The sequence below is a fragment of the Protopterus annectens genome, chromosome 16.part0 (genome assembly GCF_019279795.1).
Source record: "Protopterus annectens isolate FY-2018-M chromosome 16.part0, PAN1.0, whole genome shotgun sequence".
Taxonomy (NCBI): domain Eukaryota; kingdom Metazoa; phylum Chordata; order Ceratodontiformes; family Protopteridae; genus Protopterus; species Protopterus annectens.
The window spans coordinates 464,943,165-464,961,813 of record NC_056750.1 but is presented as its reverse complement, the minus strand read 5'-3'; the positions used below and the strand labels follow the sequence as shown (position 1 = coordinate 464,961,813).

The window sequence follows — 18,649 nt, the reverse complement described above, 5'->3', positions numbered from 1 at the left end:
CAGTCACTGTCATCCCTTTGCACAAAGGTGATACATCCATCAATCTAGGAAATTAAAGACCCATCAGCCTACCTAACCTGGTCTGCAAGGGCATGTAATGGATTATCATGAACCTCATTAACAAGGACATTGGCAACCTCCAAACACTCAATCTCACACAGTTTGGTTTTGTCAAAGGGAGGTCCATGCCTGTTAAATTTGGTTGACTTCTTTGAGACAGCCACCAAAGCCATGGAAGAGGGGAAGCGGTGCACACTGCCTACCTTGACCTGGCAAAAGCCTTCAGTACTATTCCCCACTCAGGTACAATGGATAAACTCTCTCAACTAGGCATCAATCTATATGTTACAAGATAGGTAGCAAACTGGCTCACTGACAGAACTCACCTAGTCAAAATTGGGGAAGCAACCTCAAGCAGTAGACCTGTAATGAGCAGTGTATCCCAGGGGAAAAGTCTTTGAACCTCTGTTGTTTGAAATATACTTTTCTGAGGTGCAGGCCAAAACCAGTGTGGGCTATGGCTGATCAGGTTTGTTTGCAGATAGCTGCAAGCTCGGCATGGTCATCAATTCCCCTAGTGATGTGAACATCCTCCAAGAGGGTCTCACCCAAACAAATGACTGGTGTCAGAAACATGGCCTCAAACTGAATGCCAAAAATGCATCATCAACCCTATTGAGAGAGTGACATCCCCACAAATTATCACTTTAATAACAAGGTCCTAAACATGCAATCAGTAGTGAGGGACTTGGGCACTCAGGTTGATAGCAAACTGACTTTTGACCACCATATTGCCTCCATTGTACATAAAGCTTTCTACATGGCCCAACTTATTAAGAAGGGTATCTCATCCAGGGACAAGGAGGTCATAACATCCCTGTATTCTTCCCTTATAAGACCCATTATTGAGTAAATGCCCCTTTCGGCATGTACCTCACAATGCACATGCAGCAACTGGAGAGACCACAGAAGTTCCTCACTAGGAAAATCCAGGGCCTCAAACATCTACCCTACACAGATAGGCTAAAAGCCCTGTCCCTCTACTCAGTCTCATATAGACTCCTCAGAAGTGACCTCTGTCCAGCATAAAAAGCAATCTCAGACCCTGCCTTGATGGGACTGCTGCATATCCACAAGTCAAGCTCCACTCAAGTAACCCACACATGTGACCTCAACCTGGTCTGCAACATCAATACTTGTTGGCGGGACATATTTGTGTCAGAGACTCCCCCTTCTGTGGAATAGACTCCCTCTCCACATCAAGCAGAGTACCTCATTAACCCTTTTTAAGAGCAGCCTGGATAACTAAAGAACAGAAAATACACCCCTGGGATTCCAACTGTGTCCCTGCTAGACAGGGGCATCGGGTGCTGACTTGTCGGAACATGGGATAATTCTTGGCTAGGCTTGTAAGGGCCTCAGGGCCAACAGCCTAGTAACTTCCTATGACCCTATGATACTATGAATGTACGAGTAATTATAAGAGACACATCAAGTTATCTATCCCCTCATTTCTCCCTTTTGCCCTATTAGGTGAGTTATACTTCCTTTCCAACGCATATGAAGACTACTCCATTCATAGCTTAGTCCTACTGGGAGATGTGGGAGGGGGTGGTGGACTGGCCCTGGGCAGCCTGGTGGGACAAGAACTGGAAAATGTTTGACAGAATCGTGAACCTGAACAGTGTAGCCCAGTTACACCAGAACCTGACAAGACCTATGCTTAGCAATAAGGACGGTATCCAGCTGGCCAAGGTCTTTACTAACATACACCACAGTGTCCTAAGTGGCCACTGTACAACTCATTATTCAACGAGCTTTTAAGCAGGTTAGATCATTACTCAATGGTCTTTTGAGCCTGTTAATGTACTAGTTTACATCTCTATGAGTTCTTTCCTGGAGAACATTACATTAGTCACATAGCTGAAATGTGTCAACTGCTACAGTGTGTTAAACGACGTTAATATGAGTATGAGTACTAGTAATAGTGCCTTTTTAAAATATTCAATATATGCAAAACAAATGGTTCCCGTTAAGAGTCAGGATACCTAAAAAAAAGCAAAAGTCAATGAATATCTCCCACAGTGAAGACGACAGAAAGGGAAAGAGAAAAGGTTTAGACCAACTGGAATAAAAACATGGGATCCTGTATTTCTGCAAGAGTTTTAAAGCATATGAAAGAGGCAAGAATAGCAACTAAAGTAGCCAAAGCATATAAAAAAATTGTTTTATCCAAAATTTTTTTGGAAGGTCAATAAAGAACTAAAAGGTAGTGATGTCAGGTCTTAGGACTCCAGAGGTACAGCAACCCAATGTACTTCACCGAGTGCCACATTCTAAGAGTAGAAAGCCACAGTAACTACAATGGATTGAAGAAAACAATACAGCTTGTATTTCTTCAGCAGTTTTGAAACCACAGGAAAGAGGCAAGGATAGCAACTAATGTAGCCAAAGCATTTATTTTTATAGAAGGATGGGCAGTGGAGCAAAGCAACTTGGTTTGGGGTCCAGAGTCTACAACACAAAAGGACAAACGAGAAATGGTCTGGGAAATGTGGCGCAGGAGAGGGTTCAAATGAGAGTGAGGGATGTCATCGGAAACACTGACAGATTCACGTCAATCAGACTACAGTGTAAGGGCACTATTCATAATCTCAGCCTATGCCCCACAGCAGGGTTGTGATAGTGAAGAAAAAAATGCATTCAGACAGCAGTTGCAAGACTTATAAGATAAAGCAGGACAACATGAATTGGTGTTAATACTGGGTGACCTGAATACACACACCCAGTAGACAGAACATGGTATGAGGACTGCCTTTGTCCATAAGGTTGGGCAACAGGAATAAAGAAGGAGAGGCCATTCTAGATTTCTGTCTGGCAAATGGCTTGATGTTGGCCAGTGCATGGTTCAGTAAGACAGACACTCACAAGATCACATAAAAAGTGGCCAACATGCAATTCAAGTAGCCTTCCTCCTAGTAAGGAAAGGACACTGGGGTAGAATCAGCGAATGCAAAATTATCCCCAGTGAAACAGTCAGCATACAGCATGAACCACTGGTTACCACTATCAGCTGCGAGCAGTGGTTATAGAAGACACTAACGTCAGCACAGACTAGGCTGAAGAACTGAGGAAAGAAAGTACAAGAGTTCAAGGAACTGACATCTGGATCATATGGGGCAAGATAGCAGACAGTGATCTCAGTTTTCCCACTTCCCTTGAAAAATAAGCTTATGGTATACAGCAATAGATATTTAATTGTTGAATCCAGCTATCCATGATGAGAAAAATGACAGAGGGAAAAAGTATCTCACTTGCACATGATTTGTCTACAGATCACATGTCAAACAATCAAGTCACAGCTCCTACTTCCTACTCAAGAAACTGGCTTGCAAGTGGAGGAAACTGAAGTCAATTAGCCTCCAACAACTATTTGCAAAACAAAGGAGAATGAACTTACCATGATTTCCATTCCAAGATGACCATTTCCCAAAACAACTAAAAACTACACCACCACTTTGGCCTCCCCTCACCAGGGTACATCTATATCTTGCACTCCATCTCCTATTTTCTCACTACAACCTATTCTATTTCACTTATATGCAAGTTTCTACTAAAACTAAAACCTTGCTCCCTCTTCGCTCATAACTTTCCGTCAGAATATCTAAAACTCGCTGCAGAATCAATAGCCACCCTATCAGTATACTGGTAAATCAATCTATCCTAGGGTCTGAAGTTCCTAACCTCTAGAAGAAATCTATCATTATCTCCTTACACAAGGGTGGAAAAGCAATGAATTAATAAATTATCGATCCATCACTATCCTCTCCCCTTTATCCAAAATGCTGAATAAATGTAAACACATACACATAATGTAATGAAAAACAATCCTGTACTGCACCAAAGTCCTACCAAACGTAACCAGCCAGCAGTATCAGAAAAAACGTGGTAGGACACTGCTAATCTTTCAAGCTTTTATTACATAAAACCACAGAATAAACCACAAGATCGTTAGTGGTGGAACGTAACTGCTAGGTTTTCTTAGCGCAGTATCACATTTACCATTCCCTCCAAACATAATTTTCAAGGCTACATTGCGACTAAACAACATAATATCCATCACAATCTCATTGTACACACTGCTATTGCTAGGGACAAAGGTTAGTCCCTTATTTAAAACCATCAGCTCATCTTACACGTTTTGAAGCTGCAGGGACTCCAACAGGGTCTTCTTCAGGAAGGGCAGACAACAGTTTGAAGCAAGCAGGGCTTGCTGAATGTCCCAGACCTGGTACCAGTTCTTCTACATGTACAGGGGCTCTGTCGAACGCTCAAATGTCCGTAGCAGTAATTACAGAGGATTTACAACATGGAGATGTTAGCACAGGGGCACGCCCTAAAGTACAACGAGGTAAGCAACATTTTTTGGAGATGTTGCCTGCCCCTATGAAGAAAAAGGGGGCCTGGAAAAGGTCGTTAAGTGAAGATCGGATGGTGGACAAAAGGAGGAAGATGTTGGACTGACTATTAGTGATCTGAACTCTGGTATTGTGTATAATTTATCTACGCATGTTTTAAATGAAGATGAGCTGATGGTTTTAAATAAGAGACTAACCTTTGTCCCTAGCAATAGCAGTGTGTACAATGAGATTGTGATGGATATTATGTTGTTTAGTCGCAATGTAGCCTTGAAAATTATGTTTGGAGGGAATGGTAAATGTGATAGTGCGCTAAGAAAACCTAGCAGTTACGTTCCACCACTAACGATCTTGTGGTTTATTCTGTGGTTTTATGTAATAAAAGCTTGAAAGATTAGCAGTGTCCTACCACGTTTTTTCTGATACATACACATAATGTAGCATCTTTCTCATAACAATCTCCTTCCACCCACACAACATGGTTTTCGACCTGCACACAGCACAACCATTTCATAATTATCCTTCACAGATACTGTGAGAAAAAACAAATACCCTAGCCAATTAACTTCTGTAATCTTATTACATCTGACAAAGGCCATCGGTACAGTATCGCATCATAAACTCTTACAACAACTAACTATATTAGGATGTTTTCAATTTACCCAAAATGGTTTGCTAATTACTTAATCAATAGCCAACAATGTGTTAGGTGGCAAAGTAGTCTGTCACAATACCAGATTAATAAAACAGGTGTTCCACAAGGATCCATTCATGGACCCTTACTGTTCAATATTTTCATTAATAACCTTCACACCACCTCCCATCAAAGTACACTCATTCAATACACTGATGACTCCAACATTGCCTCCTCCTCTAACAATCTCCAACATCTCTTAAAAATAACACAAAACCCCTTCACCTCTATTGAAACCTGGCTTAATGAAGCACAATTGCTACTTAATCCCAATAACAAAAGAGATTATGTACTTACCATAACGTTCCATGTGAGTTGTTCATCTTGCCTTCATTCTCACTGATGGGTTCGGAGCCGATCCTCGGCTCCGACTCGGCCAGATGCAAAAGCTCGACGTCTTCAAACAGCTTGTGGCCTACTCTCTATCTCGTGATGCAATAGACCTTCCTTCAGATCTTGTTTGCCCAATCATACTGGTAACTAAAGAATATAAGCACTGAAATAAGAATGCCGCAGATAAGGACAAGTATCACTAAGATTTGTTCAAAGTTCCTGGGCCCTCAAGACTTTAAAGGTAGGGGGTTGGTGAGTGAGACATAAGAATGAAGCCGAGATGAACAACACACATGGAACGTTATGATAAGTACATAACTTCTTTATGTGAAGTTGTTCTATCTCGCCTTCATTCTCACTGATGGGTCAGCGTCCCAATCACCATTTCCTTGGGTGGCTCATGGAAGCATATTCCTCAGAACCATAGAACCAAAGGAGGCCTTGTCCCTGGAGGTCTTATCCGATTTGTAAGGGTATAGATAGACAACAGCATGTTTAAGTCACCAAGTTGTAATCTTGGGTTGCTGAAGTGGGAGATACTTTGCAAAAGTACACAGATCAGAATATATAAAGAGCTGGTATATTTTCTCCTCCTTTTGCATTGGTGAATGTCAAGATTAAGACCCCTGGCTTAATCTAATAACAAGTTTTAAGTGGAAACTAGTAAATAAGAGAACAGTTACTGTAATGAAAAGTCTTCCTTTAGCAATAAATGTTTCGGCATGTATTTAGAAGCCTGCATCTGAGGGCTACATTTTTTCCTGTATTTTCATGAAGGCAAACTGATTAAAGGACAAGGCTAAATGTAATGTTTTCTGAAAGCATACACGTTTTTTTTTCATATCTGGGAGAGGAATACAAATAAAAAGAGACAGACACCAATTAGTGTAAGGGTCTATATTAGAACATCGAAGTTTCAGAACTTCGAATGTTCTAATATAAAACCCAATTCAGCAAATGTTGACAACATCAAACATTCAGAACAGCAAATTTTTTCCTAGGGAAAAAATTTGCTGTTCTGAAACACATACACATAGCACAAGCACACCAAACAAACAACAATCCACATACACATACACCTAAAATCTTGCATTTAACCCTACACTAAACTGTATATACACCACTAACTATCCACTTATCTTAACCCAAACCCTAACCCTAAGGTCCATCACTATCAAACACTCACCTCACCCGCGCCCTAACCCTAACTCACCTACCCCGCCCTAACCCTCACATCCACACAATTGCACACTTACCTGACCCGCACCCTAACTATAACTCACCTAACCTGCCCTAACCCTCACGTCCACACAATCGCACACTTACCTGAACCCAACCCGTAATGTTTTACCACAGTGCTGAAAATAGCGAAGTGACAGAAATGGACAACCAAATTCTTTCCCTGGGAAAAAATTTCTTCAGCTTCGCTATTTTCAGCATTCGCTGAATAGGGTTCGATATTAGAACATTCGATGTTCTGAAACATCGATGTTCTAATATAGATGATTAGTGTAATTAAGAGTACAGGCAGTAACATGCATCTTAGCAAGGATAACCTCAACTTTAGGTTAGATAAGGACTATATTTGTAACTCTCTAATTGGCACAATTGTTCATATCAGGAGGGTTAAACTTCAATATTTGAAGATGTAAGTAGTTTTGTGTGTGCATATTAAGTTATCAGGTTATGGGGGTGCTAAAAGAGAAAAAAATGCTAGTCAATGGACTGTAATCCTGGGTTGCTGAAGTCGGAGATGGAGTCCAAAAGTACACAGATCATAATATATGAAGAACTGATATTTCTCCTCCCTTTGCATAGGTGACTATCTGAATTAAGACCATTAGCTTAATCTAATAAGTTTTAAGTGGAAACAAGCAAATAGAGGACACTGAATGTAATGAAAAGTTCTCCTTTAGTAATAAAAGTTTCAGCATGTCTTTAGAAGACTGCAGCTGAGGGCTAAATGTTTCTTACATTTCTATGGAGGCAAGTTGATTACAAGGTAATAAAAAGCCAAAGCACTAGTTTATTCAATGCTAAAAGTTAATGTTTTCTGAAAACATGCAAGCTGTTTTTCACATCTGGAAGAGGAATAAAAATAAAACAGAATAGACACTAATTAGTGTAAGTAAGAGTACAGGCAGTAACATGTGTCTTAGCATGGATAACTTCAACTTTAGGTTAGACAAGTCTTGTGCTTGCAGCTCTCTGTGACAAATGTGGGTTAACTTCATTATTTGAAAATTACACAGTTTTTGTGTGTATATTAAGTTAACAGGTTCTGGAATGTACTTTTTTGTCTGAGGGTTTTAATTAAAACAAAATATCTTGTAAAATATGACACAGGTTCACATGGAGATGATACGAAAAAAAACTGAATAAAGGATCAACCTGCCAAATATTAGTGGGTGCATGCATCACAAAAGCTAGAAACAAATTAATTTAAAACGTCATTATATATATATATATATATATATATATATATATATATATATATGAAAAAACACACCCAACGGCCCAAGTAGTTATGTGTAGAAAATAAACCAGCGTACCCAGAAGGAAAGGAGCTGAATCCGCGATGAATTGTTGTATTAGGTTCCAACAGTAGATGTTAAAGTACAACCTCTGCAAAAACTTGAACAATTCAAGACTAGTAAAATTGAATATTGAATATTCAAATAAACTCCAACTTCTCCGCAGTGTAGTACAGTGCAGGTCCAACTTTTCAAATGAATGAAACAACCATTCGGTGCAAATACCAGTACAAAGAATTGTTTAATGTGAGCGCTTTCACGGCAGGTAAAACGCCGCTTCATCAGACAAACAATAAAAATCTGAGGAACCAGGATTTAAATTACATAGTATCCTGTTCTCAGCCAATCAACGTGCAAGCAAATCGTGGAATTTTACAACGTACTTCCTGCAAGGATCTTATATGATACTATGTTAAAATGATTGGAAACATTAAAAACATAAAATATAATTTTATAATTTTAAAATGCACAATACAATGTTTACAAAAAAATATATAAAAGTATATAAATGTATCCCTCATAGACGTTAACTGCATCATAGCGTGCAGCTAATTCACACTACATAGCTTAAACGCTATCTATGCAGACTCTTAACGCTAACCTGCTGACACTGTAGTTTCACTTAAGTTCTATAAACTTCGCTGGTATGTGTACTGACTAAAAATACTTCACTACATAAATCATGTGAATCCAAGAAACTTGACTGGGATATATCCTAAAACTGGAAATGATGATATGACATAAAATATGAAAATGAAAGAAAAAACTAAGACTACATATGAACAATAAAGTGAAAAAATATATGATAACCAGGGACAATGCTCCTTGGTATAAAGCTAATGAAGAAATATATAACAAAACATAATGAGAATATAATGAGAGATTAATCCTATGGCTTATTTAAGCTTTATTCCTTTGAGATGAGGCTTAATGGACAACACTTCATTTAATCCCCTCCCTCTGTGGGCAGCTAACCTGCAAATCCACTTCATTTCAGCTTGTTCAGTTAAATTCACTGGGTTGCCTATTCTTATACTGGGATTCAAAACCTGTAATACCTGAAATATAAAACTATGGGCATCTCCTGGATTTAGAGTGTGCTTGGCAAGCGCACTACAATCCTGTTTTCTACTCAGGCAATACCCATGATCATGTATACGCTCCCTAAGGGATCTATTCGTTTTTCCCACGTAAAACGAAAAACATTTTACACAGTGTGCTACATAGACAATGTTCTTGGTGTTACAATCACTGTCATAGGTTAAAGTCCAAAGATGACCTGTATCTGGATGCCTAAAATAGTGAGATTGATCAACGAAACTGCACTGTGGACATTTCCCGCATTTCTTTGTTCTCTCAAAACCAGTTTTATGTCTAGCATTTCTAATGGATGCAGTGCAAAGATGGCACTTGAGGCTGTACATGTTACTATATGTGAAGGATGGATTCTCACCAACCAAGCTAGCCACTTTACTGTTGGCTGTAAGAATATTCCAGTTCTTGGTAATGGCGTCCTTGACAACATCGACTTTCCCACCATATGGTAACACAATATTGAGTGGGCGAATGGTCTGCTCATTATTCACGCTCATAGTTGAACAAACAGGGTCAGAGAAATAGGGTTTAGCTCTTGTTTCTCTGAGCCCATTAATTTGTTGATATACCTTTCTTATTTCATTGCGAGAATAACCTCTTGTTAGCAGCCCTTCTCGCAGGGTATCTAAACCTAGGGTAAAGTCCTCAACACAAGTGGATAAACGTGAGACACGCATCGCCTGACCTTTAATGATGTTTTTAAAGACATGAGGACTGTGCATGCTCTCTCTATGAAGAAAGGCAGGTTGATAACATGACTTGCGGTATATTTTCGTATTGATTTGTTGACCCACTTTAAATACTGTGACATCCAGAAAGTCAATACTAGTGTAAGAACAATTCATAGTGAATTTCAAAAAGGAACTAAAAGCATTTAGTTCCTTAAAAAATGTTTGCAATGCGCCAACTGATCCTTTCCATAAGAAAAAAAGGTTGTCAACAAACCTCTTATAAAATACAATGGAAGGATTATGTACTATGTGTGTGTCTTCAAAGGTCGCCATGACAATGTTGGCATAGCTGTTGGCACAGCTAGTGCCCATGGCGACCCCTTTCACTTGTCTATAACAGGCTTCATCATAGAGAAAGATGTTGTTTTCGAGTACTATCTCCATGAATAAAGAAATATAGTCTATCCTAGCCTGTGAAAAATCAGAATACTGTGTCAAAAACCTTTGTAGACAACATATACCCTCTTTGTTGGGTATACAGGTAAATAAAGAAGTGACATCCATAGTCATGAAAACAAGGGATTCAAAATTAAAAAAGGGGTGGGTGGACACCCATGTATACAAGTCTCTTAAAAATGCTCGGAATCCTGTAGTATGTAATGTGAAGCCTTGACATGGCTCTTGAGCTCTTGATCAAGGAATATAGAAATTGGCTCAGTTAACCAGCCTGCACTTGCTACAATAGGTCTCAATTCAGGTTGAAAAGCATTTTTGTGTATTTTGGGGAGACCTGAAATGGTTGGAATTAACGGAAAAGCCACTGATAAATAACTACATAAGTCTTCAGAAATATGACCTTCTATTCTGCATTCTGTAAGAGTCCTATCTATATTTTCTTTCATGCTTTGTACTATCTCAGTTGAAACTATTTCATATGCCTCATCCTTCAATAACCCCAACATTTTGTCCCGGTAATAAGATGTATCCAAAATAACTACGGGTCCACCCTTGTCCGCAGGGCGAATAACTATATTAGTATTGTGTTTAAGACTAAAAAGTGCATCATTTTCAGCTTTATTTAAATTGTGATTATTGACACCACTGTTCACCGTAAACTGATTATATAGATCTTTCTCTACTGCGTGTATAAAAATCTCCACATTGGAGTGTAATGGTGGCATAAAAATGCTCTTCTTTCTATAAGGCAATTCGTTATTACTTGTGGTATCGTTAAAAAACAGTTTTAAACAAATGTTCCTGGCGAATAGTCTCACAGCCATAATAATCTGTCCTATATCAACATTTGAAAAGGGAACAAAAGACATTCCTTTGTTCAATAATTCAAATTCAGGTACGGACAACACGTGGGCAGAGATGTTATGTACTAATGAATTTAGTTCCAAAACGTCTGTAAAGTTTGTTGTTGTATGGGTTGTAGATCTTTTTTCTTGGCCCCTCGACTGCTGTCGCTGTCCATGGACCGTTTCCTGTTGAGCCAAATGGGAAAAAGGGCTTCAACAGGGTTATGCATTTCCACTCTATCGAGTTGAATCTTTCTCCTAACCACACCTGCTAGCCCCAAGTTGGTAGCAGGCACAGTCGGGTACGCTGGTTTATTATATATATATATATATATATATATATATATATATATATATATATATATATATATATATATATATATATATATATATTAGGTGGGAATAATGACTTCTTATCATAATGGAGACATTTTCCATATTATCTTGGAATGTGAATGGTCTCACAGGTACAGACAAAAAGGAAAGAATATTTAATTGTATTAAGAAATGCACAGTGCAAATAGCAATGCTGCAGGAGGCACATTTGAAATGAACTGAGCATATGAACTTAATAAAGAAAGGATTTCAAGATGGATACTCAGCTGAACATAAGGGACAAAGGAAAAGAGGAGTACTTATACTAAATGTTTGAGGTGCTCCAATAGTGACAGAAGAGGAAAAAAATCCACCGTATTAAAAGTTTTTTTGTGCATCACAATTAATTAATCCCAGTGTTTGCCTTTTAAGTCGGCGTCCTCTATTGTCATCTCAGTAATCAGAAGACTCATGTACCCAGCACAAAGCCTGTCTCACTCTCTGTGTATTAATTTGGGTAAAATTTGTAGAGAGCCTAACTAGATCAACTTTGTATACATACCAGCTTATACACTCCTATGAGATAGGAAGTTATTATTTGTCTGTTTCTCTACTTCTAAACTAACTATACAAAAAAAAATAGTTTATTCTTATCAAGATTTGTATACTCAACTGTATATTATGAACTATGCTCCTTGCAACTTTTAATCAAATATTTCTGTATTTGTACACTGTATGAGATACTCTGCTGTATTTTTCCACTGCTGTTTTTTCTATCAATTACTTGCTGGAGCTTTTCTCCCTGGGTTTCCGCTGAAAATAGGCTCCTGGCCCAGTCAGACACTACCTGGTAAACAAATGTGAATAAATAAATCAATCAATAAACAAAGTATTTTAGCTATGATTGAAGTGAAGAACTTGCAGTCATGGTTCAGTACCGAAATTGGGTGGCATGATTCTGCCCGAGAGGGATTTTTCCTTATTTTCTAAGCATTGAGTTAGTTGATTCTTTCCAAGAATGTGGAATTCCCCTGATTCTAACACCCAAGTAAATTATGGTTAAAAGAATGGAATAAAAAGGGAAGTTATTCTGCATATATATTTCAAGTAGGATCCCATCTGGGCCTGAGGCGTTCCCTTTATCTGCACTCTCCACTGCCAACTCTAATTCCAACATTGTAATACGGTCCATTAATTTTCTAAACAGGGTTGGAGGTATTTGTAGGAGGGATGAAATTTGTAAATTCTTCGCTGTCTGATTCTGCCTTTGTCCATTCAATTCCGCTTCACACAACCTCTAGTAAAATTCATCAAATACTTCTAACACCTCTTCTGAATTCTCCATGTATGCATTTCCTTTTGTTCCTGCTCCAGATTTTAGGCACTCCCCTTTCCACATTCTGATTCCTCAACCTCAAGACTAGGTGCTTCACATTTATTTTATCTATTTTGTAATCACGTACACTCCCAAACTCCCACTGTATTGATTTTATTCTAACATCTACACACTGTGCATTGTCTGCCTGGTCCCTTTGTGCTTCCAGCAAAGAGAATTGTAACTCATCTACCCTACATCTGGCTGTTTTATATCTTTCTCTCCTATATTGCACTGCCCTTCTTTTAACTCTCTCTTTCACACTTTCCCAGTTCTTAAAAACTGTCTTCTGTCTTTGTTCACTTTCACTATGATAACCTATCTCTAAATATTTGTCCTCTACAAAAAAAAAAAATGGTTATTGTTTTAAACACCTTTATTGAATTATCACTTGTGACATAAGCAAACATATTTATATAAAAGTAATCAAACCATATTAACAAGTTCACATTTACAAACATTATACATCACATATATTGTTCAATACAATATAATCAAAATAATGTGATATAAATTGTTCAATTCTTGCCTTCTCTGAAACACCCTTCTTCCTCCAAAACATTTTTCTGCACGTATTGCTCCCACAATTTCCATTTTTACTATGTAATTAACTCATACCCTTTTCTAAAGATCCCATTTCCTGTTCTTTTATCTCTGTTACAATATTCACTACTTCAAGTATGACTGGTTTAGACTTTGATTTCCACTTTCTAGCAGTTGCTTTTTTTGGCAGCCACCAGAATTAAACTTAACAAAGCCGTTCTATGTCTAGGCAATTCAGATCCTGTATCCAAGCTAAAAAAAAAAAACTATTTCCTTAGTCACTCATTGGCTCACCCAGTATTTTTGAGAGAGTACTCTATAGGGAATTTGTTAAAGTCTGCCAACTCATTACACTACAAGACCACATGCTCCCAGATACTTCTTTCTTCTGCATTGCACCTCCAACATTTGCCATCTACCTGAGGAAAGTTATTTGGAGCCTGCAAGGGGTATAAAAGTACCTATGCAAACACTTCCAGGCAAAAATCCTAACTATTCTAAATTTTGTTACATATTTGGGAGCCCCTTTAACTTTGTTTTTATCTTGTATTTAATAGCTGTTTGTGGTGTTGGCCAGGCAAATGGCTGAAAAGGATCATAGGATCAGACCATCCACATGGTTAACAAATAAAATAAAACTAAACCAGCTAGACACTAAATTAATTACATTCAGGTAACAGATACTCATTGTTATATCAGTCTATGAGTTTCCCGAAACTAATCAAATTCAAAATTAGTTGGCACCAATAGACAAATCCAAAGTAATATTCCAGACTGAGGAACTCTATGCCGAATGTAAATAGAGAAACATAGTGGTGAGAAGTGTTAATCGCATAATTACAACGGGAAAAGTAAAGAAATGTTGCCATTATTTCACTATGACATACATAATTACCGGAGTTAAGTTAACATGATCCATTTGTATGTGCTCATACATAAATACACAAACGCACATGTGCATATACATACTTTTCTCACAAAACATCATCAGATAATGCCAAAGTACATTCAAGGTGTATTTTTGTCACATAATCTGAGATTAATCTTTGGGTTCAAACATTATGCCCATAAAATATTTGTTTTTGCAAAGCTGAAACTTTTTAATTTGCTCAGTTTGTCCATACGCATCTTTGTTCTTGCATTTATTTATTTAATTATTTATATGTTTCTTTATTGAGAAAGTCCGACTGAGATAAAACTCTTTTTCAGCAGAGGCCCAGGAGGAAAAGTTACACATTTAACAACAGTTTTGACATGTATGTAAAATACAGTTACATGATATCAGAAGGAATACAAAATATAGGTAATTTTACATACAAGACAAAGAGAGAAAACAATTGCAATAGCTTACATAAGCATTACTTAGAAACAGAGCATGCACATAGCTTACATAGGTATATATAGTGTTACACATTCATTAGAAATAGACACAGGCTTGTGTATGGCAAGTATACTATAATATTACCTGCAATTTCTAGCAACTACAGAAAAAATAATGAGGAGGCACCTTAACTTTCTTAGATTTTTTTCCCTTCTATATAGTGTTTTCCTTTTCACCACTCTACTTACTGCCAACACTGTCTTTAGTTACAAAACAGGCATTTATTTTGTAAAAAAAAGTACTATAATTCAGATATCTGTCCTATCCTTTTAGCAAAATGTTCGCTCACTCTCCCTCACGACTCAGAGAGATGTTATCACTTTTAACGACGCAGTTAGCAGCTTATATTTTCAAAATAAACTGCTGTTATGTACAGAAGATATATGTTTCATATTCAGAAACATACAATGATGGTTTCAAATTAAAACTATGGTACCATTTAATTTTTTAAACTGCATATATCAATAACAGACATAGACTACAATAGTGAATTAGATATTTTTTTTTACTTAAGGTGGCATTTTACTACCTGAGTGAAGCTTCTAATTATTTAAAATACACAAGACTGACATTCATATTTCTGATGGCAATGTGCAGTAGTACTGATTGTGTTGTGAAATGGCCAGTGGATATTTTGCTAGTACTGTTATGCTGACATGTGAACTTGGCTCAGATATCCTCAGCCAATCAGGATTATGGATTTCTGGTCTCAATTCATCATTTTAAAATGGGCAAAGCACCAAGCACAATGCACTTTAGAAGATTATGCTTTTGCTAAAAAGCAAGGTGGCATACAGCCCTATTTGAAGGATCTATATTTGTTAATGTTTTTCATTATTTAAACAGTGCACTTTTTTCCTTGTCATTTCAGTCCTTTTTAAGTCAAAATGTAAGTTGTTGGATATACATCTTTTGTTAGAAAACTTACAGTCTAGTGACTTAGTGGTGGGTCTCAGCATAAGCCTGCTGAAAGTATGAAAATACAGATTGCTAGATGTTTTTGTGCTTGAGTAAGCTCTGTTATATCACAGCTGTATGATGGGGTAAATTGTTTTTAAATCCAGACATCTGTAAAAGGCTTCTGGTGTGAAACCTATGCAATTATATTGTATAGGTTTATTCTCCAGTTATCCAGCTGCTGTCCTTGTTTTCCTTTGCCATTCACCACTGAGTGTACAGTTTTGTTTTGCTATCCAACTTACAACCCCCGTGGACTGAAGTTTTGGTTTATCCTTATTACTTGTACATATTCTGACTGTTGAAGGATAGCTTGAGAGGTTATATTACATCAATCTTTTCTTCTGGTCTTTTATTTCTTATTAATACTACTCTTAATATCTACAGTGTCTGAGCTAGCATCTGGCTCTCCATTTTGCCTGGTGCATGTTACTAGCTGCTAGTGCATATATTTACAGCATTTCAACTGTGTACTTATTCCTGGTAGATTTACAAATTTTAGTGGAATGAAAAAACTAAAACAGCAGTACTTTCAATGGACCAGCTATAAGAATGCAAAAGATAACCACTTTGAGAAGATGAATGGAATATCTCAACTATTATTAAACATCTGCTGTGGAAAACTCTGTGTTTCTAGTTTAATCACACTTGTGTCGTATCCTGTTTGTTTTACGATCCATATACATTCATCTTGGTCCTTAGTGATTTACTTCGGTAATTGGGCCAAGCATATTTTCAGTGGAGACTCTGGATGAAAACTCAAAATACAAATTAAAAATGTCCACCCCCCAAAAAAAAAAAAACAAATAAAACATTAGCATGGAAGTTTGAACATACTCTTGCAGTAAATACAGTACACTACCACTGGCAACATAACAAAATGTAATAAATACAATTAAATAGTAGCATAGCAGTTAACCACAAAAAGCACACAGCAAGGCACCTAGGTTGGAAAAAGACTCTTCCTCACACAAAATAGTGAAACACGCAGCTGTTTGAAGTTCTTTCGTTCAGGACGAAAACATGGTGATACTTTTAAAGCGTTTATATTGGCAAATAAATGGCTGCCTGTTCCACTATTTTGTGTGAGGAAGAGTCTTTTTCCAACCTAGGTGCCTTGCTCTGTGCTTTTTGTGGTTACTGGCTTCGTTGAGGCACTTTTCCTCCTGGTGTGCTGGATTTACTAGCATAGCAGTTAGACAATACTCTTGGAAAATAAAGCATAGTAACACTGTAACATAAAAGGTAAATGCACAGAAGTAGTGGCTATAATATACACACCAGGTCAAGTAATTTTCTTTAGTAACACGGTAACAACACAATTTTGTACCACCTAGTGGTCATAAGGCACACTACTAAGTCAGACACATTTCTAAAGAATCTATAGTTATTTACTGTAAAAACAAAATCAGCAATACTCAGGTGCAAACGGACAGCTCATACAACTCAGTACACGCAGAGATACAATGCCAAATCCATTACTCCTTGCTGCACCAATCAGATCAATCCAGATATCTGTACAAGACTTCTGGTGTGGAAACTGTGCTCACTGAATTTCTGCAGTATAGACTATGAAAACCAATGATATTAATTTAATTCCTGAAATACTATGTCCCCAAATGTTGACTTCCCACTAAGCTGCTAAAGAGGAACTAGGACTGACCCTCTATAATTATGTGCATTTTAAATGCAGTGGAAACGTTTATTTCAAACTACTGTGTGCCACCATGTTGTTATTAAAAAAATGAAAAATGCCATCTCACAGATCAAAAGTAATTAATAAGAGTGCAGGAAGATCCTTAATTCTACAGTTGCAAGAATGTCCTTTGGGTTATGTAACTACTGTTTCTTTGGAGGGAGTTAGGATACTCAATAGCATAGGAGCAGATACTATCATTATGATTAATTACTATGGCATCATACTCAGGACATCACTGACACAGATTATTCCGTGTTCCATACCTGTGTAAAGATATCAGTGTCATCTCTCAACAATATTCGGCGCACATGATCCCTATATCAATGAAATCAACATGCTGCAGAATCATACATCAAGTAAAGGAGGTAATTTTTGTACATTATCTTCTAAAATAATTTAATAAAAAATTACTTTCTTTTTTTTTTTGTGCTGGGCCATATTTACACTGCTGACCCTCCACTGTTCCTCTCCAAAGGGTTCATTCATTTCTTTCATGAAAAAGTGACAGACAGGAAGTGAGGCATCATATAGTGACAGTGGAAGGATTTTTAAATTAAAATGAGGGACAAGGAACTTGGATGGGAAGGACCACCCTGTTTACTAGGAAAGAGAGCATGCAATGATAGAATGCTCATTTCATCACAAGGTCCATACACATGAATGTACATCTTATTACTCCTACTATTGTGATATAGACACCTCATTCAGCCCGAGTTGCAGAAAAACCTACAACCTCCTCCTGAGGAAGGAGATCTAGAATTTGCTCCTTGATACCTCCCTCCCTCCAATTAGCCTTACTGCTTCTGAGTCATTACAATTATTTTTAAACTATGTTCAAAGTGTTAATGCCTGAGAAAGCATATCCTGTTTAATATACATGAAAGTGGGGGTTCAAGGATCGCCAACACTGATCACAGTTTCTCCAATAAGGTAAAATTTATTGAGGAACCATACACAGTTACTAATATTGGACTCTGGACTTGTGACCAGATGACCTAAATGAAATGAAATCAGCAACTTTAAAATGATGAATTTGGAAAGTAATGTATTACAAAATTTAGTGCAGCCTTCTCAAAACTCAGCAATATATTTTATGGCAAAAGACTGAAATAAATTGTAGCTTCTCCAGTGGCATAGAGGGATAAAGCCTTAATTACATCCCAGCCAACCTATTTTCCATAGCAACCTGACTGACTGACAAAATGGCAGGGAGGGATGGGTGTGCCTTCTGGGGGGGAGGGCATGTGCTGGTGATGCTCTCTAAGAGGAGGTGTGTTTTTTAGACACAACTGGTGAGCATGGAGAACAGGGAAAGGGAAACATGGGTAGGCCA

At 37.6% G+C, this 18,649-nt stretch overlaps 1 protein-coding gene across 1 annotated transcript in view; it reads right to left on the bottom strand.

The window, feature by feature from the left end:
• Positions 1-18,649, bottom strand: part of LOC122790822 (disabled homolog 2-interacting protein-like) — a 2,409,524-nt gene that overhangs the window by 1,653,087 nt on the left and 737,788 nt on the right. The gene's annotated exons all lie outside the window — the stretch shown is intronic.